This window comes from Malaclemys terrapin, chromosome 4 (genome assembly GCF_027887155.1).
Source record: "Malaclemys terrapin pileata isolate rMalTer1 chromosome 4, rMalTer1.hap1, whole genome shotgun sequence".
In the NCBI taxonomy this organism is placed as follows: Eukaryota; Metazoa; Chordata; order Testudines; family Emydidae; genus Malaclemys; species Malaclemys terrapin.
Window position 1 is genome coordinate 1,028,160 of NC_071508.1, and position 20,908 is coordinate 1,049,067.

The 20,908-nt window shown below is 60.8% G+C and overlaps 1 pseudogene; it reads left to right on the forward strand.

The window, feature by feature from the left end:
* The first annotated feature begins 9,152 nt into the window (after positions 1-9,152).
* LOC128836021 (major vault protein-like) lies at positions 9,153-20,568 on the forward strand (annotated as a pseudogene).
* The last annotated feature ends 340 nt before the right edge of the window (positions 20,569-20,908 follow it).

Genomic DNA, 20,908 nt, shown 5'->3' on the forward strand with positions numbered 1-20,908 from the left:
CCAGCAGGAAGATGGATGCTAAACACCTTAAGAGCGACCTGGTGGAGCTGTGCAGGCAGAGGGGGCTGCGCATTGGGAGGCTCACCAAAGAACAGCTCATTGCCCAGCTGGAGGAGAGGGATCGCTTGGATGAACCGAGCCCTGTCCCTGAGAGAAGCCGCCCGGCGGATGCAGCGTGGGCCCCGGGGCCTGACATGGCTGGGAGGGGTCAGACTGCTGCCGAGGACATCCCGAGACCCTGCCTACCTATACCTAGGGGAGGGGTTGGGGGAAGCCCAGCGAATACCGAGGACACCCCGACCCCGGCGGCCAGCAGCGGATCATCCCGGCGGAGCTCCCTGTCCCGGGAGAAGATGCGACTGGAATGTGAATGGGAGATAAGACTGAAAGAGCTCGAGTTAAGGCAGCAAGAACTGAAGCAGGAGCGGGACCAACGTCAGCATGAGCTGGAGCTGGCCAGGCTGAGGAGCAGTGGGGCCCCGGCTGCGGTGAGCGAGGGGGGACCCAAGACTGCAAAGAGCTTTGATCAGTGCTTCCTGGCCCAGCATAAGGAGGGGGAGGACATGGATACCTTCCTGACGGCCTTTGAGAATACCTGCGAGCTGCTCCAGGTTGACCCTGCAGAGAGGCTCCAGTTTCTCATTCCCTCACTGGACCCCACAGCCAGGGAGGTGTACAGCCGACTGAAAGGGGCGGAGACAGGGGACTACGAACTGTTCAAAAAGGCCCTGCTCCGCGAGTTTGGGCTGACCCCTGAGATGTGCTGGAAAAGGTTCCAGAGTCAGCGTAAAACCCGTGAGGTCACATACCTACAACTAGCCAACCGGGCACAGGGGTATGCCCGCAAGTAGACAGCTGGGGCCCAAACTATAGAGGACCTGCTTGACCTAGTCGTACTGGAGCACGTGTATGAGCAGTGCCCATCCGACCTGAGGCGATGGTTGATGGACCAAAAGCCAGAGAACCCGCAGCATGCAGGCCAGCTGGCCGACGAGTTTGTGAACAGTCGGGCAGGGGATGACAGGGAGGAGTCCCAAAGGAACAGTCCCACCACAACGCAGAGCAAGAGTCACCATGGGACCTCCCAGCGAGGAAATACGGAAAACCCCCACCAAAGGGGAACATCCAGTGTCAGGTCCATCCGACCCACTCGAGGGGACCCACGGGACATGGGCTGCTACCACTGTGGCCAAAAAGGCCACATACGGTCCCAGTGCCCCAGGCTCAGGGACAGACTGAGCAGACCGAACCCACAGAGCGTTGACTGGGTAGAGACCCAGCCGGGCGAGAGGCAGCATTCCCAGGCAAGGGGGGCTGGCAGCGTACCACCTGCTAAGGAGGGAGGAGGGCTCCAGGCCAGCTCCTCTGGCTCCAGACTCAGGGTTTTTGGTTTATACGGTGGGCGCGGGGCTGTCCTTGCAGAGAGAGTACCTTGTTCCCCTGGAGGTGGATGGGAGGAAGGTCAATGGATATTGGGATACGGGCACAGAGGTGACGCTGGCCCGGCCCGAGGCGGTGGCCCCAGATCGGGTGGTGCCCGACACCTACCTGACCCTGACAGCGGTGGGTGGGACCCCAGTCAAAGTGCCCATGGTGACAGTACACCTGAAGTGGGGGGCCAAGGAGGGCCCCAAGGACGTGGGGGTACACCCGTATTTGCCCACTGCGGTGTTGATGGTGGGGGGACCTGGAGAACTGGCCAAGCAACCCCCAGGGTGCCCTGGTTGTGACCCGCAGTCAGAGCCGGCGAGGGGCACTGCGCCCTGGCCTCCGGGGGGGGGTGCCTTGCCTGAGGCGCAGGACCCTAACCTGGTGGGGAGGGAACGCCCAGGGACACGGCTCACAGAGGCTGCAGCTTCAGACCCAGCGGGCGAGAAAGAGCAGGTGGCCATCCCTGTCCCAGCTGCTGAGTTCCAGGCCAAGTTGCAGAGAGATCCCTCCTTGCGGAAGATAAGGGACCTGGCCGACCTCAATGCGGTACAGACCATGGGACGAGGTGGCCGGAAAAGGTTCCTGTGGGAGAAGGGGTTCCTGTACTGAGAATGGGCTCCCCCAGGGAAAATGGAGTCAGGGGGGATCAGGAGGCAGCTGGTGGTACCCCAGAAGTATCGCTGCCAGCTGCTGTGCCGGGCCCATGACATTCCCCTCGCAGGGCACCAGGGAACCTGGCGTACCCAGCAGAGGCTGCTACGGAGCTTTTACTGGCCTGGGGTCTTTGTTACTGTCCGACAGTACTGCGGATCCTGTGACCCCTGTCAGAGGGGGAGGAAGGCCCGGGACAAGGGGAAAACAGCTTTAGGACCCTTGCCCAGCATAGAGGAGCCTTTCCGGAGGGTGGCCAAGGTTAAAAGGGCGGCTCTGAACCAAGAGAGCCCAAAGCACAGACCTCCAGACTGGAGCGCTGGGAGAAGACCACAGCCCAGTTGGAACCCCAGAGGTATGGGGGTGGGAAAAGGGCACAGGCCGCATAAACCTTCCCACATGCGAACTGCGAGTGCCATCAAGCACCCCGACCGAAGGGGGGGCGTGAAACTGGAGGGGCCTGGTGTAATTCTCAGCAAGGAATGGGAGGGATGCGGGGGCATCCATGGGAACGGGGGTAGGTTCGAACTTCCCCGGGTCACTGGCTAAAGTGACCCCGCTCAGTTTGGTCTCGAAGGGGGGAGATGTGACAAACTGGGACTGTTCTTACTGTGGTCTGTGAATGCTGACAGGGGAGTGTGGCTAGGATAGTCTGCGTTGGGGGATGGGAGACTGATCGGAGAATACCTGAGCATGTAACATGAGAACCCAGGAAGGGGTTAGAGGCCAGGTGACACCTTGGCCCGGGAAACTGAACAAAGGCTGGGGGAGGGGTCGCTGAAGGAGAGGTTCAGAGCTGGCTGGTGGAATGGCTGGGAGGCAGATGGGGCTCTGACCTCGCAAGGGGCTGGGGTGCCCAGGGACCCCAATATGGACCTAACTGAGGGGGGCCCTGTTGTCTGTGCCTGCAAGACCTGTCTTGGACTGTATTCCTGTCATCCAAATAAACCTGCTTTACTGGCTGGCTGAGAGTCATTGGGAATCGCAGGAAGCCGGGGGTGCAGGGCCCTGAGTCCCCCACACTCCGTGACACCGCCTTCACAGGGACTGGTAGGGCGCCCCCCGTGGCTTGGAGCACTGGTCCCTGGAGCTGCCGCTGAAGACTTACAAGCCTCTGCTGCAGAAGCAGAGAAATGGAAATGTCTGTCCATTAGCACCCAAAGCCAGGTAGATGCCCTTAGGACGGGTACAGAGAGTTAAAGCAGCACTCGCAAATCTTACAGGAGCACATGAAAGAAAAAGGAAAACAATGAAAAAGAAACCAGGTATTACAGGGAATGGTCAAAAAGTTCACATTAGAACAGGGGAGAGCCCCGCTGACCATAACCGCTGTAAATCCCTCATTAAACAACTGGAACAAACATTGGGATTTGCAAATAGATCAATGGCAGCAGTAACGTCAGGAGAAGGGACTTTTGAGACCCCAGAAGGGGGCAGACTTTTGGGACCCCCCTGGAGACTGGGAAGGGGGCATTTGGGTAGATTCCTCCTCCCAGGGCCAGAATGCCATTAAAACAGTTAACAACAGTGCCTGCTTCTGCCTCGGAGCTCCAGGCCATGGCAAAGTGGCTGGGGCTTTGAAAACGGAATTTGTTTTCTGGCTGGAGTGTTAATGTCTTTTTCTGGGGAAAGGGAGGATTTACACTCACAAGAAATGCACCACTTAGTGAGCATTTGTGCAGCCCCAAGTACCAGACACACTGTGGCAGAGACTGAGCGGGGTCTGCCCTGGTGGGAGCCAGGGCTGGTGGAACCCATTAGGCGACCTATGTGGTTGCCTAGGGCGCTAGCATTTGTGGGGCAGCATTTTGGGTCCTTCGGCGGCGGTCGGATCTTTGGCCGCCCCAGTCGCCGCCAGCACACACAACAAATAAGATTTTCTAGGGGTACCACAGTTGTCTCTGCAAGACACCTCACGTTTATAGCACCTTCCCTCTCATGCAAATCTGTACCAGCTTCAAACTCTGTGTCTGTGTCCATTGGTCCTTTGTGCTGCTTCCTTCTGAGTGTTGTCCCAATGCTGCAAAGAGGGTGTTTCCAAAAGAAGGTGCTGGCTTCTAATGAGGCCATCAATATGTCTGCTTGTCTTTAGAGAGCCCACTTTACACATTTTATTGTCCTGGGGTCTGGCTCACAGCCCCTCTCCAACAGTTGAGGCTGTCTGGAGGTGCTGCCTTCCCTGCCTTGCTCATCCACACCTCATTCATTCAACAGGGCAATTGATTAAGAGTTGCGGGGGGGGGGGGGGGGGGAAGATCTTGTTCTACTGCTAGCAAAAAGAACAGGAGTACTTGTGGCACCTTAGAGACTAACACATTTATTTGAGCATAAGCTTCCATGGGCTAGAACCCACTTCATCAGATGCAAGATACAGACTAACACGGCTGCTACTCTGAAACCTGCTACCAAAAGACATTTTTCTTCTCTCTTATTCTATCCTTAGGGGCTATAACATTATACCAAGGGCAATACGACGTTTCTATATGAGGCTTTGATACAAAGTTTCATGAAAACCGAGGTCACACGTGGGTAGACCCACTACAAGGTTATGTGAAGAGGCACAATGTAAAGTCATATGAAAATGATCAGAGATTTATCTACACAAGGTCTTACAGGTGATGGGGGCCCAAGAACTACCCTTCAGGGCTTGGGGAAGTAGAACCAGAGTGCATAGAGCAAAGTGTGGAATTAACAATACAAGCAAATGTAACTAACAATACAAATGTATCAATAACAAAACTCAACAACAAAATGATTATCAGAGAACCTAACAAAAAATAACCTGATGCATTGGGGACCAAAGTCTTTTGGCCAGAGATGGATGCGATTGATACTTTGGTTGGAGATGGGGGAAGTAGAGAGAGGAAAAGGCATTTACCCTGTCTAGTGTAGTATCCCCTCTCTCTCCGGACCCAGTGCTAGCCCAGGACACCCACCACAGACAGACGCGGACACTGAACACAGACTTTGTGGCGACACTATAACCGTGGTGTTTCTGTAACTCTTCAGCTGGTACCAGCTCTCCTGACGTTCCAGTTCAGAGCCTGAAAGCTGGAAGCGTAGAAACAAATTAGCACAGTGCTCCCACCAGGGCCGGTGCAAGGATGTTTCGCGCCCCAGGCGAAACTTCCACCTTGCGCCCCCTCCCCCTGAGCCCTGGGCAGCTCCCCACCCCCCCACCCTGAGGCGCCCACCCCTGCGGCAGCTCCCCCCACCCTGAGGCGCCCACCCCTGCGGCAGCTCCCCCCCCCCGAGGCACCCACCACCTCTGACTTTTATAGTTCGATGGCTACTGCAGCATCAAACTTGGGCCTCATTCTGTTTGTCAGTGTACCCAGTTATGGTGATGGTTTTAGTGTATTTCCCAATGATGATTCTGATTGTTTGCATTTGTGTTGCTATAGCTGGTGTTGTCAGTTGTCATGTTTTTAGTTCTATTCACCTGGTTATGATTGTTTGGTTTGTTTGCAACAGATCCTCTGCGCGCCCTACGACGACAACTCCTGTCGTGCTCACAGATCCTGGGAGCTGCCCAGGCAGCAGGTCATCCCCTAACCCTGCCCCCTGCGTTGGCTCGAACGCTCTGCACGGGCTGCTGGGTAACACACGGACTCCAAACTGAAACCACAGGCTGAGACCATGACCCAATACGTAGCTTTAAAACAGATACAGAAGATTTAGATGGTGACCACTCAAGAATTGTTCTTGAGAGGTCAAAAGGGGGACAATGTCGATAAATCTCTGCATTAACATCTTCACAGAACTTTCACGTGACTTTGTATTATGCCTCTATTTTCATACCACTTTGTATCAGAGCCTTATCTAGAAAACTTTGTCCTGAGCCTTGGGATAATGTTAAAAACATGGCTTTTTGCTCAGAGGAGAATAAGATCCCCCCCATCCCCGTCCCCGTTAATCACTTGCCCATTGGCTGAGCGAGGGGAAGGCGGGAGGCAGCACCTCCAGACAGCGGCACCCCTGGGAGAGGGGCTGGAGCCAGACCCCAGGACAAGAACACGGGGCCAGGGGGCTCATAGGGGCCAACTTTCTCCAGCGCTGGTGGATGCCCGCGCCCCCCCACCCCTCGCCCCCACCCTTTCCCCGCCCCTGGCCCTGCCCCTGCCCCCGTTCCAACCCCATCCCCAAATTCTCCGCCCCCTCCCTGCCCCTATTGGACCTCTTCCCCAAATTCCCGCCCCAGCCCCGCCTCTTCCCCCTCCCTCCCTGCCCCGCGAATCAGCTGTTTCGCAACGCAAGCGCTGGGAGGGAGGGGGGAGACGCAGGATGCGGTGGTGCTGGAGGCGGAGCTGAGCGGGAGCAGGGGCGGGGCCACAGGGAGTGGCCGGTGGGTGATGAGCACCCACCAATGTTTTTCCATGGGTGCTCCCGCCCCAGGTTTTCACCTTTCCAAGTGTTGTGTGGCAGGCGGCGTCTCGCTGGCGCTTCCCTTCACATGGCTGTGACGGTGCTGCACGTGGGAGCTGGCTGAGGTCACTCAATCAGCAAACAGAACGGGGCACCAAACCCCAAATGCTGGTGGATCTTCCAATACTTAGATTTACCAACCAGCCTCTGTATTACCTCACTGGTTACTCAGAGTCCAACCAACGCAGTTCCCTTAAAGTGCCCAGCGTCCGGCCTCCGTCCAGACACACACGTCAGATATGATGAGGATTCCTGACAATCTGATCTCTTCCTATAAAAGAAAAGGTTCTTCCAACCCCAAAGGATCAGCCACACACCCAGGTTCAATTACAACTTAGATCTGACCCAAAATACACCCTATAGTCAATTCTTATTAACTAAACTAAAACGTATTAAAAAAGAAAAGGGAGAGAGTGTTGGTTAACAGATCAATATACAGACAGACTTGAATTCAATTCTTGAGGTTCAGACACAGCAGAGATGAGCTTGTCGTTGCCAAAAGTCCTTTTAGAAATAGTCCAGAGGTTATAGTCCAATGTCCATATTCAGGGTGGCTCCAGTCAGTGACTGGGGATCTCAATCCTTGTGGCTTAAGGTTTCCCCCTCTTGAAACCCAAAGCAGATCTGAGATGAAGCAGGATCGTGTCCCAGGGTCTTATACATTTCCAGCAGCCTTTCGGCCTGAGAAAACAATAGGCCTAATTCTCCTTCCAAACATCCTGGCAATTAGCACAGGGTCATTTATCCATTAAACAGTTCAGATCCAGGTTACCACAACCTTCAAAGAGACATAGAGACAATAATACTATTTCCCTCAAGTATCAACATAAATGTTAATATTCCTGTTTTGACCTTTGAATCAAAGCTCTAGCGATAGACCAGACTTGTTTGCTGACCCCACAAGCCCTGAGCACCCAGCTCCCGTCTACCTCTAACAACCCCGGCTGCATTTCCCAGCTCTGCTCATGAACAGATCTTCCGAACCAGTCGCTACAGTTGGGCCCTGGGTCAGGTCAGTCTGGGAGGTAATTAACTCTCTGGCCCTGTCACCTGTCAATGAGATATTCTATCACACTCCTAACGGCACAATGGCCCACGCCCATATCATAACCCTGCAGGAGCCATCTCCACCTCAGCTCGGCCAGGTCCCTCTGGGGGGCCGGGGGCTCAGACCCCAGTCCTGGGGCTCCTTCCAGTTCCCAGCCAGCTCCAAACTGCCCCCCAGATGTCTCACTCCCCCCCGGTCCCTCCCCCAGCCTTCGGCCAGTGTCCCCTGGCAGGGCCGGCTTTAGGCCGATTCAGCCGATTCCACTGAATCGGGCCCCGCGCCTAAGAGGGTCCCACAGCTGTCTACCCCACCCCCGCCCCCAGCTCACTTCCCCCTCCGCTCCTCCCCCTCCCCTGCTTCGCGCCAATCAGATGTTCGCGGGAAGTCTGAAAACAAGCGGTGGCGGGCGGCAGCAGGTAAGCTGGGGCGGGGGCGCAAGGAGGAGGGCTCTGGGGAGGCGCGGACCAGTCCAGCCCCATCCCAAGCGGCACCGGTCCGGACACAAGCCCCGCGACTCCGGCTGGAACATGGCCCGATTCCTGGGGGCGGGGCTTGCCGGCAGGAATCGGGCTCCACTCTTCCTAGAGCCGGCACTGTCCCTTGGCTCCACCCCTGCCCGGTTCGGGTCACCTGCTCAGGTGTTGCCGCACCCCCCCATGCAGCTAGTCCCAGCCAACTCCCCTGCGACCCCCCCAGGCCAGTCCACCCCCTCCCTGCTGCGTCACACCAGCCCCCGGTCCTCCCAGCCTGCCCCCCACCCCTGTGTCGGGCCCCGCTCCCTGGTCCTCCCAACCCCCCCCGTGTGGGGCTCCACCCCCCTCCCTGCTCCATCACGGGGCCCAGGACTGGGGGCGCTGTGATGGGAAGGGGGGTCCACTGGCCCAGGACTGGGGGGGGGCTGTGAGCAGGTGAAGAGGGCCCAGGATTGGGGGGGCTGTGAGCCGGGGGAAGGGGGGGGCCCCAGGACTGGGGGGGTCTGTGAGCCGGGGGAAAGGGGGGTCCCAGGTCTGGGGGGTCTGTGAGAAGGGGGGCCCAGGACTGGGGGGGGCTGTGAGTCGGAGGAAGGAGGGCCCAGGTCTGGGGGGGGGCTGTGAGAAGGGGGAAGGGGGGGCCAGGTCTGGGGGGGACTGAGATGGGGAAGGGGGGCAGGAGTAGGGGGGCTGTGAGCCGGGAGAAGGGGGGGCAGGACTGGGGGGGCTGTGAGCTGGGGGAAGGGGGGGCCCAGGACTGGGGGGGCAGGACTGGGGGGGGGCTGTGAGCCATGGGAAAGGTGGGGGCCCAGGACTGGGGGGGCTGTGAGCTGGGGGAAGGGGGGGCCAGGTCTGGGGGGGGCTGTGAGCCGGGGGGAGGGGTGGGCAGGTCTGGGGGGGCTGTGAGCTGGGGGAAGGGGGGCCCAGGACTGGGGGGGCTGTGAGCCGGGGGAAGGGGGGGGCAGGTCTGGGGGGGGGCTGTGAGTCGGGGGAAGGGAGGGGCCCAGGGCTGGGGGGGCTGTGAGCCGGTGGAATGGGCGGGCAGGTCTGGGGGGCCCAGGTCTGGGGGGGGCTGTGAGCCAGGGGAAGGGGGGTCCACCGGCCCAGGACTGCTGGGGTGGCTCCGTTGCCCCTTTAAGCGAGTCCCTCCCAGCCCCAGCCCTGGGCGGGTCTGGCTCAGTCCCAGCTGGGCCCTGCAGGAAGCAACTGGTAGGTTTGTGGAGCGGGGGCCCAGCCCTGGGGGGCAGCAGCGGGAGGGGGCGCCCAGCCCAGCGAGGGGAGGTGTGGGGGGCTCTGAGGTCAGGGCTGGGGATTGCCCCCAAACACCCCCCTCCCCCGCAAACCTGAGTCACTGCTTCGATGGTCACCAGGCAACCCCGGGGCTAGTACTGGGGGGACCCTGACACTGGTGCACTGGGGGGGCGGTCCTGGCACGGGCACCCCGGGCACGGGACAGGGGAGGGGTCGGCCCTGGTGCAGGTGCCCCGAGAGTGTGATATTGGGGGGGGGGGGGTCCTGGCATGGGCGCCCCAGCTGCAGGATGGGGGGGGGGGTCAGCCCTGGCGCGCGTGCCCCGAGAGTGTGATATTGGGGGGGGGGTCCTGGCGCGGGCGCCCCAGGTGCAAGATGGGGGGGTCAGCCCCGGCGCGGGTGCCCCGAGAGTGTGATATTGGTGGGGGGGGTCCTGGCGCGGGCGCCCCAGCTGCAGGATGGGGGGGTCAGCCCTGGCGCGCGTGCCCCGAGAGTGTGATATTGGGGGGGGGTCCTGGCGCGGGCGGGGCCCTGCTGCTGAGGGTTCTGGGAACGTGGCTGGGTGTTGGTTGCTGTGTTTGCTCTGGGATTAGGGCTGTAAAGTGGGCGGGTTCTCGCCAGAGGGGAAATTCTGGGCGGGGGGGGGGGAGATCCTAGTGTGGGTGCCTGGGGCCGTGGGTCAGGTCCGATCGGGGCTGGCAGGGAGCCGCGAGCGGGGCCCTGGTGCAGAGGGTTCTGGGAACGCGGCTGGGCCGGTCGCTCCATTTGCGTTGGGATTGGGGGCTGGGTTGGGGCTGATCCGGGGGCTGCTAATTCCCACCCCCCCCAGCCGACATGGCCGAGGAGTCCATCATCCGCATCCCCCCGCACCACTACATCCACGTGCTGGACCAGAACTCCAACGTGACCCGCGTGGAGGTGGGGCCGCAGACCTACATCCGCCAGGACAATGAACGGTGAGGGGCGCCGGAGCTGGGGCAGGCCTGGGCCGGGGGGCAGAGGGATTGTGCTGCTTGGGATGGGATGGGATGGGGAGAGGCCAGGGGGCGGGGTGTATGGGGGCTGGGGGGTCACAGGGTCGGTTCCCAGCACCCCCATGATGTGTTCCCCCCACCCCGCAGGGTCGTCTTTCCCCCCGCCAAGATGGTGACGGTGCCCCCCCGGCACTACTGCGCGGTGCTGAACCCTGTGCTGCGGGCGCCGGGCGCTGGGGTGCAGTTCGATGCCTCGGGGCAGGCGCTGCTACGGCACGCGGACCTGGAGATCCGGCTCAGCCAGCCCCCCTTCCCCCTCTACCCGGGAGAGGAGATCCAGCAGGTAACGCCCAGCCCCAGGCGGGCCCAGAGCCAGCGCGCCCCCGAGCCTCGCCCTGACCCCCCTCTCTCCCCAGGGGATCACGGCCCTGCAGGTGGTGCTGCCGGACACCGCCCTGCACCTCAAGGCCCTGCTGGATTTTGAGGACGACCAGGGGGAGAAGTACGTGGCTGGGGACGAATTCCTCTTTGAGGGGCCAGGTGAGTGGGCTGGGCTGGGGGCTGGGGCGGAGCCCGGCCGGCCACAGCTAACGCCAGCCTCCCGCAGGCACCTACATCCCGCGCACCGAGGTGGAGGTGGTGGAAATCAGCCAGGCGACCGTCATCCGCCACAACCAGGCCATCCGGCTCCGGGCCCGCAAGGAGTGTACGGACCGGGAGGGGACCCGGCGCGTCACAGGTACCCCCCCCCCGGCCTGCCGCGCCCCTCATTCCTGACCCACAGCCCCCCTGCCCTTCCCCCACCCCCTCTCACTCCCGACCCGCAGCCCCCTGCCCTGCCCGCACCCCCCCAGACTGCTGCGCTCCTCACTCCCGACCCACAGCCCCCTGCCCTGCCCGCACCCCCCCAGACTGCTGCGCTCCTCACTCCCAACCCACAGCCCCCCTGCCCTTCCCCCACCCCCTCTCACTCCCGACCCGCAGCCCCCTGCCCTGCCCGCACCCCCCCAGACTGCTGCGCTCCTCACTCCTGACCCACAGCCCCCTGCCCTGCCCGCACCCCCCCAGACTGCTGCGCTCCTCACTCCCAACCCACAGCCCCCCTGCCCTTCCCCCACCCCCTCTCACTCCTGACCCGCAGCCCCCCTGCTAGCCCAGCCCTGAGCTCCCCCCCAGTTCTGCTGGTGCCCCTCACTCCCGACCCGCAGTCCCTGTCAGCCCAGCCCTGCCCCCCCCGGCCTGCTGGCGCCCCTCACTCCCAAACCGCAGCCCCCTGCTAGCCCAGCCCTGCGCCCCCCAGCTCTGCCGGTGCCCGTCACTCCCCACGTGTAGCCATGTTTCTCTCCCCCCCAGGTGAGGAGTGGCTGGTGAAGCGAGTGGGTGCGTATCTCCCTGGCGTGTTTGAGGAGGTGGTTGACATTGTGGATGCTTTTCTGCTGACAGAAAAGGTGAGTGGAGGGGTGGGCAAGGGGTGCTGGTGGCAGTCGATGTGTGATCTGCACTGTGTGTGTGTTCTGCACTGGTGTGTGTGTGTGCGCGATCTGCACTGGGGTGGGTGGGGGTGCTGGGGTGGGAAGGACAGGCTGGGGCTGGGTTCCCAACTCGGGGGAGGAGCTCCCTTGATGTGAGGTGGCCTCCTTATCGGCTGAGGGGGTGGGACTGAGGTTGGAGGGTTCCCAGCCCCGGTGGGGGGACAGGATGAGATTGGGGCATGGAGCTGTCTGGGAGCGGAGGGGATGGGAGAGTCCAGGGTCAGGAGGGAGTGAAATGGATCTGGTCCGGGGCGGGGAGGAAAATGGGGGAAGCTGGATGTGAGCTAGGGGGGAAGGAGTGGTGTGGGGTCGACCCCATGGACAAAGGGAAAATGTGGGGGACCGTGGGGAAGAGGGGGGTCTTGGGCAGGGGAGAGTAGGTGGACATGGGGTGGAGTCGGGGGTCCTTGAGGAAGGAGGGAATAGCCAGGACCCAGCTCCCCTCATGCCGACGGCCGTGTTCCCCTTTCCCCCGTAGAGGGCGCTGCATCTCCGCGCCACCAAGACCTTCCGGGACCCGCAGGACACGGTGCGCCGGACAGGGGAGGAGTGGCTGGTGACGCTAGCGCAGAGCGAGGCCTACATCCCGGACGTCTACGAGGAGGTGGTGGGCATTGTGGACATCACCACACTGAGCAGCCGCCAGTACTGCGTGGTGTGCGACCCCGTGGGGCCCGACGGCAAGCCGCAGCTGGGCCAGGAGAAGGTGATCAAGGTATAGTGGCCACGTGTGTCCGTGACAATCTGGTACTAGTGTGAACTCCGGGGCCACGTGTCCTGTAGGAAATACGGTAGCACTTGTTGTACTGTGTGTATGGTCAGGTATGGCTCTGGTAAGGCTGCATAGCTCCTGGGGCGCATTTATTCCACTAAATGTGGTAGTGCTGTGGGGCATGTGTATTCTACTAAGCATGGGTCACTTATATTCTAGTAAATATAGTACAACTGTATCCTGAGGAATCTTTATGCTAGTGCATATTATGTTGGGGGGACGCTTGTGTCAGTAACTATGGAAATGATGGGTATCTCGTTGGGAGTATTTACACCATTATATATGGTAACTATATCTTGTAGGGACATATTTATCCTAGTACATAGGGTAACCAAATATTATTGGTACAGGTTTATTCTAACATATACGGTAGTTTTGTTTCTCTGATATAACTACAGCACCCCTATGTATAGCTGTGGGGCACGTTTATGCTAGTAATTATGGTAATGATGTGCCTCTATGGGATGTCATAGTTACCTTTCTAATTACCGCCTTCTTGTAGCCTCCTGTATCCTAGGAAGTACGGTAACCGAATGGGACCCAGAAGGGCTGCGTCTACCGTAATTAGTAGAAATAAAGCGACAGCTGTGGCTAGACTGCGATGGTTAACCTAGGAGCCAGCTACCGTATATACCAGAATATATCTGCAGTTATAGATGGTGGGGGCGGGGAGTGGCTGTTGCCAGGTCGTAGGCTACAGCTGGAGGCGGGGGGGGGGGGGGGGTACCGTATTACCCAGGGTATAGGAGCAGATGGTTACTGTATTTCCACTTTGGAAGGGGGGTTACCGTAATTCCTAGACTATAGGCAAGAGCTTACTGTATTTTCTAGGCTATATGGCGAATAATAGAAGCAGCAGCTCCTCACCTTGGAGCCGGGTGGGTCTAACCGTATTTTGCAGACTACCTGGGCAGGTGTTGCCTTGTTTCTACGGCAATAAGTGGGAAAAGGAATAAAATATTCATTGAGGCATGGTCTTGCCGTATTTTCTAGTTTATATGCACAGTAACTGATATTACCATATTACCTAGACTACATGCCCATACATGCGCCCCATATTTCTTGGGTACTGTGGAAATTCTCACGGAGCCCCCCCCCGCCCCCATTCATTGCTCCAGGGGGAGAAGTCGTTCTTCCTCCAGCCAGGGGAGTCTCTGAAGGACGGGATCCAGGACATCTACATCCTCTCGGAGGACGAAGGGCTGCTGCTGCGGGCCCTGAGCAAGCTGGAGGACTTGGATGAGGTGGGGGAAGCTCAGGGTGGGGCTGCGGGTCGGGAGTGAGGGGCACCGGCAGAGCTGGGGGGTGGGGGCAGGGCTGGGCTAGGAGGGGGCTGCGGGTCGGGAGTGAGGGGCACCGGCAGAGCTGGAGGGGGGGCAGGGCTGGGCTGGCAGGGGCTGCAGGTCGGGAGTGAGGGGCACTGGCAGAGCTGGGGGGGCAGGGCTGGGCTGGCAGGGGCTGCGGGTCGGGAGTGAGGGGCACTGGCAGAGCTGGGGGGGCAGGGCTGGGCTGGCAGGGGCTGCGGGTCGGGAGTGAGGGGCACCGGGAGAGCTGCGGGGGCAGGCGGCTGCGGGTCGGGAGCGAGGGGCACTGGGATCTCTGCCACCCGCAGGATGGTGGTGAGCTGCACCGGAAGCCGGGCGATCGCTGGATTATCTGGGGGCCCCGGGAGTACGTGCCGCCGGCAGAGGTGGAGGTGCTGGAGCGGCGCTGTACCATCCTCCTGGGCGAGAACGAGGGGGTCTACGTGCGTGACATCAAGACAGGCAAGGTGAGCGGGGCCCCAAACCCTGCCCCCCAGCCTCCCGCAGTGCCCCATATTGTTGTACTTTAAGTACTGCACAGGATCTTTTCAGGGGGAATAAGGCAAAACACCACATTTATTAGTAATACATGTATTCATTAACACTGTATTATATGCATATAATATATATATATATATATATATATATATTACACTCATGCACTCACACGTTGCTCCTCTTAACTGCACTGGCCAGGTGAGTTAGATGGGGGAGGGGGTGGAGCCGGGCTTCTGCCGATCCGGATTGATGCTCCCATCTTGACAAGACAAGACCTGGGGTCCTCTGCAAGACACCTCACATTTATAGCAGCTTCCCTCTCATGCAAATCTATACCAGATTCAAACTCTGTGTCTGTGTCCATTGGTTCTTTGTGCTGCTTCCTTCTGGGTGTTGTCCCAATGCTGCAAAGAGGGTGTTCCCAAAGAAGGTGCTGGCTCCTAACCCCCCCCCCCCAGGCCATCAGTATATCTGCTTGTCTTTAATGAGCCCACTTGACACGTTTTATTGTCCTGGGGTCTGGCTCCCAGCCCCTCTCCAAGGGTTCAGGCTGTCTGGAGGTGCTGCCTTCCATGCCTTGCTCATCCACACCTCATTCATTCAACAGGGCAATTGATTAAGAGTGTGTGTGGGGGGGAGAGCTCTTGTTCTACTGCTAGCAAAAAGACATTTTTCTTCTCTCTTATTCTATCCTTAATAGGGGCTATAACATTATACCAAGGCAATGCAAAGTTTTTATATGAGGCTTTGATATAAAGTTTCATGAAAACAGAGGTCACACGTGGGTAGACCCACCACAAGGTTATATGAAGAGGCACAATGTAAAGTCATATGAAAATTATCAGAGATTTATCTACAATATCCCTGCCCCCCACTGCTCCTGGCCTGCCCCACTCACCACCAGTGCCCCATACCCCTGCCCCCCATGGGCTCCTGAGCCCCCCATTGACTCCCCCCTCTCCCCAGGTGCGGGCGGTGATCGGTCACACCTACAAGATGACGCAGGATGAGGAGCTATGGGATAAGGAGCTGCCCCCCACTGTGGAGGCCCTGCTGTCCTCGGGCCGGGACCCCGTGGCCGACCGCTTCAGGGGGGCCCCCCCAAGAAGGTGAGGACCGGCCCCGCAACATGTCGCGGGTGGTGAGTTACCGGGTGCCCCACAACGCTGCTGTGCAGGTGTACGACTACCAGGAGCGGAAGTCCAGGTGAGCAGGGGGCGGGCGGGGGGGACTCGGGGCGGGGTGTTGTACTTAAAGTACTGCACGGGATCTTTTCAGGGGGAATAAGGCAAAACACCACTTTTATTAGTAATACAGGTATTCATTAACACTGTATTATATGCATATGATAGATCTATAATCACAATCATATACACACACACACTCTCACACACACACACACACCGTCTTGTTGTTATTACCAACTAGTTGCTCCCCTTAACTGCACTGGCCAGGCGAGTTAGATGGGGGAGGGGTGGAGCCGGGCTTCTGCCGATCCGGATGGATGCTCCGATGGTGACAAGATGAGACCCGGGGTCCTGTGCAAAACACCTCACGTTTATAGCAGCTTCCCTCTCATGCAAACTCTGTGTCTGTGTCCATTGGTCCTTTGTGCTGCTTCCTTTGGGTGTTGTCCCAATGCTGCAAAGGGGGGGTTCCCAAAAGAAGGTGCTGGCTCCTAACCCCCGAGGCCATCAATATGTCTGCCTGTCTTTAATGAGCCCACTTGACACGTTTTATTGTCCTTGGGCCTGGCTCCCAGCCCCTCTCCAAGGGTTCAGGCTGTCTGGAGGTGCTGCCTTCACCTTCCTCATCCACACCTCGGTCATTCAACAGGGCAATTGATTAAGAGTGGGGGGGAAGATCCTGTTCTACTCCCAGCAAAAAGACATTTTTCTTCTCTCTTATTCTATCCTTAGGGGCTATAATATTATACCAAGGGCAATGCAAAGTTTCTATATGAGGCTTTGATACAAAGTTTCATGAAAACTGAGGTCACACGTGGGTAGACCCACCACAAGGTTATGTGAAGAGGCACAATGTGAAGTCATATGAAAACGATCAGAGATTTATCTACGGGGGGGGCTGGATGCATCTCATGGGGCTCCCTCCCCCGGCGTGTGGGGTCACCTTCCCCTCCCCCGCAGGGTGGTGCTGGGCCCGGAGCTGGTTCTGCTGGGCCCGGACGAGCAGTTCACGGTGCTCAGCTTGTCGGGGGGGCGGCCCAAGACCCCCCACAGCCGCCGCTCGCTCTGCCTGCTACTGGGCCCCGACTTCTGCACCGACATCGTCACCATCGAGACGGCCGACCACGCCCGGCTGCAGCTCCAGCTGGCCTACAACTGGTGAGGGGCTGGGTGGGAGGGGCAGCACGGGGTGTCACAGGCCCTGTCAGGGGCCCCCCACCCCAGCCTGCTCTTGGCTGGCCCGGCCGGAGCCCAAGCACTGCCCCGATCTCGGGGTCTCCAGGCCACTCTTGGGGGCCCTGCCCCTGGGCCCAGCGCTGGCCCTTCCCTGCCGTCTGCCTGGGGCGGGGGGGCTGGGGAGTGGGGGGGCAGAGGTTGCAGGGAGGGGGACTGAGGAGGCCTGTTCCCCAGCCCCCCAACCGCGCTGTCCCCCCCAGGCACTTCGAGGTGCCGTCGCCCCCCGACCCCCCAGCGCTCTCCCGGCTCTTCAGTGTCCCGGACTTCGTGGGAGACGCCTGCAAAGCGCTGGCCTCCCGCATCCGCGGGGCCGTGGCCTCCGTCAGCTTCGACGACTTCCACAAGGTACGGGGGCCCCCCCTCGCAGCCCCCCCCCCCCGGCCTGCCTCCTCCCGGCTCAGCCCTGGGCTCCCACGCCCCGAACCCCCTGGGGTGCATCCTGGAGCTGGGCCCCCGTCCGCCGCTTCCCGGGAGGGTCCCTGGGCTGGCCGCGCGTCTGGGTCCCATGGTTGTACCTGCCAGGCTGGCGGCGGGGGAATATGGGGGTTCTGGGTGCTCCCCCAGCGTCCCACAATCCACCCCTGCCCCCAGAACTCGAACCGGATCATCTGCTCGGCCGTGTTCGGCTTCGACGCGGAGCTGCAGGTGCGGAGCTGCCTGCGCTTCCCCCAGAACGGGCTGGTGGTGAGCAGCGTGGACATCCAGAGCGTGGAGCCGGTGGACCAGCGCACGCGGGACGCGCTGCAGAGGAGTGTCCAGTTGGCCATCGAGATCACCACCAACTCCCAGGAGGCGGCCGCCAGGTACGGGTTCCCCCGGGGCCGGTTCCCCCCCAGCCCTGCCCCAGCCCCCCTCACCCCAGCCCGTTTCCCCCAGGCACGAGGCCGAGCGGCTGGAGCAGGAGGCCCGGGGGCGGCTGGAGCGGCAGAAAATCCTGGACCAGGCGGAGGCTGAGCGAGCCCGGAAGGAGCTGCTGGAGCTGGAGGCACTGAGGTGGGGGGAACCGGGGGGGCGATGGGGGGTCAGGGGAAGGTTGGCCAGCTGCCAGGGGCGGGATCTGCTGGGGCCAGGGGCGGGATCGGGGGTCACAGGGGCTCAGTGTCAAGGGACAGGATCGGGGGGAGTCTGTGGCCAGGGGAGGGATCGGGGGATTCTGGGGGCGGGATTGGGGGGAGATCTGGGGGGGATCCGGGAGACCGGGGGGCGGACGTGGGGGTCTGTGACTCTCTCCGGCCCCTCCCAGCGCGGCAGTGGAGAGCGCTGGTGCGGCGCGGGCCGAGGCCCAGTCCAAGGCGGAGGCGGCGCGGATCGCGGGGGAGGCGGCTGTGGAACAGGCCAAGCTGAAGGCGGAGGCAGCCGCCATTGAGACAGTGAGTGGGCGGGGCTGGGGGGAGCCTGGGGAGGGGGCGTGGCCCGGCGGGAGGTCCCTGGGGGAGGAGGCGGGGCAGGGCCCGGTGGGAGGGTGGGAGGGCAGGTCCCTGAGGGAGGAGGGTGGGTGCAGCCTGGTGGGAGGGCGGGTCCCCAGGGGAGGAGGGGGCGGGGCCCGGTGGGAGGGCGGGGCCCTGGGGGAGGAGGTGGGGGGTCCCAGGGGAGGAGGGGGCGGGGCCCGGTGGGAGGGCGGGGCCCCGGGGGAGGAGGTGGGGGGTCCCAGGGGAGGAGGGGGCGGGGCCCGGTGGGAGGGCGGGGCCCCGGGGGAGGAGGTGGGGGGTCCCAGGGGAGGAGGGGGTGGGGCCCGGTGGTGGGGCGGGGCCCTGGGGGAGGAGGTGGGGGGCCCCAGGGGAGGAGGGGGCGGGGCCTGGTGGCAGGGCGGGGTCCCTGGGGAGGAGGTGGGGGGTCCCTGGGGGAGGAGGGTGGGTGTGGCCCAGTGGGTGGGCGGGGCCCCAGGGGAGGTGGGGGTGGGGCCCGGTGGCAGGGCAGGTCCCCGAGGGAGGAGGTGGGGGCGGGGCCCAGTGGCGGGGCGGGGCCCCGGGGGAGGAGGTGGGGCCCGGTGGCGGGGCGGGGTCCCGGGGGAGGAGGTGGGGGGCCCCAGGGGAGCAGGGGGCGGGGCCCTGGGGCAGGAGGTGGGGGGGCCCGGTGGCAGGGCGGGGCCCCGGGGGAGGACTCAGAGCTCCCCCTGAGCCTGTCCCCCCCCGGTGGCGCAGGAGTCGGAGCTGGCGCGGCTGTGCCAGGCGCGGGAGCAGGAGCTGCGCTTCGCCCGGGCGCAGGGCGAGCAGGAGGCGGCGCGGGCCCAGCTGCTGGCCGAGGTGGAGGTGAAGAAGTTCCAGCAGGTGACGGAAGCCATCGGGCCCGAGACCCTGCGGGACATCGCGCTGGCCGGGCCGGAGCTGCAGGTGGGCCGGGGGCGGGGCTTAGAGCAGGGTGGGGGAGGGGGTTAGGGGCGGGGCCTGGGCAATCACTGGTGGCATGGGTGGGGCTAAGGCGGGGCTTGCTGTAGGGATGGAGTGGGCAGGGTAGGGTTGGGAGGGTTCTGGGGGTGGGGCCCAGGAGGGGTGGAGCTTACACGGGTGGGGGAGGGGCTGGGGGCGGGGTCTCACTCACTCCCTCACTCCCCCCCCATTCCCCCCAGGTGAAGCTGCTGAAGGGCCTAGGTCTCCAGTCGGCCCTCATCACCGACGGCTCCTCCCCCATCAACCTCTTCTCCACGGCGGGGGGGGCTGCTGGGCATCCTGCCCAGGCCCCCCCCGGGGCCCCAGGAGTGAGGGCCCCGCCCCCCATGGAAACGGGACCCCAGTGTGCCTTACAGTCTGCAATAAAGATGGCAGCCGACGTGGTGGGTCGTGGCTGATGGGGGCGGGGTCTGGGCTCAGCGGGGACTGTGATGTTAGCCTGATCTAGGGAGGGTTTGTTCGATTGATTCAATTCATCACTTTAATTTTATTTGTAATTAATTTGAATGTTGCAGGGGAGTTTTACTGGGACTGCCTGCATGGGAGTGGGAGACTCTCCTTTGTTGTACTCAAAGTACTATACGGGATCTTTTCAGGGGGAATAAGGCAAAACACCACATTTATTAGTAATATAGGTATCAATTAATACTCTATGATATGCATATGAGATATATCACAGTCATGCACACACACACACACTCACTCTCTCCATCTTGCTGTTGTTACCAACTAGTTGCTCCCCTTAACTGCACTGGCCAGGTGAGTTAGATGGGGGAGGGGTGGAGCCGGGTCCATGCTCTGATGCTGACAAGATGAGACCCGGGGTCCTTCTGCAAGATACCTCACCTTTATAGCAGCTTCCCTCTCATGCAAATCTAGACCAGATTCAAAATCTGGGTCTGTGGCCGTTGGTCTTTGTGCTGCTTTTCTCCAGGTGGTGTCCCAATGCTGCTCCAAGAGGGGGTTTGCTAAAGAAGGTGCTGGCTTCTACTCCCTGAGGCCCTCAATATGTCTGCTCTTCTTTATTGGGCCCACTTGACGACTTGTATTGTCCTTTGCTCTGGCTCCCAGCCCCTCTCCAACTGTTGTAGCTGTCTGGAGGTGGGTGTCTTCCAAGCCTCACTCACTCAGACCTCATTCAGTCAATAGGGCAATTGATTACTACGTGGGGGGGGAAGATCTTATTCTACTTCTAGCAAAAAGGCACATGTTTCTTTTACTTTAACTAGACTATCCTTAGGGGCTAGAACATTTGATACAAAGTTTTCTACCAATTTTCTATATCGGAATCGAATACAAAGTTGTATGAAAATAGAGGCACAAGGCCAAGTCATATGAAATACAAAATAATATCATGCAAGATGCAATGTCATAAAGATTTATAAAGATCGTTAAATACAGAGATTTCTCTACACCTCGAGGGACAATGCCTGAGCCCAGGAGGTGGTGGGGCCAGGTGCCACCTGCCTGGGACACTAGGCAAAGGTTGGGGGAGGAGCCAGGGGGGTCAGTTTGGAGCTGGCTGGGAACTGGAGGGAGACCCAGGGTTGGGGTCTGAGCCCCCTGCCCCCCAGAGGGACCTGGCTGAGGGATCCTGGTTGTACCCACAAGCCCTGGTCTGGATTTTCCTGTCAGCCAATAAACCTCCCGGTCTGCTGGCTGAGAGTCCCATGGAATCACAGGAAGTGAGGGTGCAGGGCCCTGACTCCCCCACTCCATGACAACTGGTGGTAGCGGTGGGA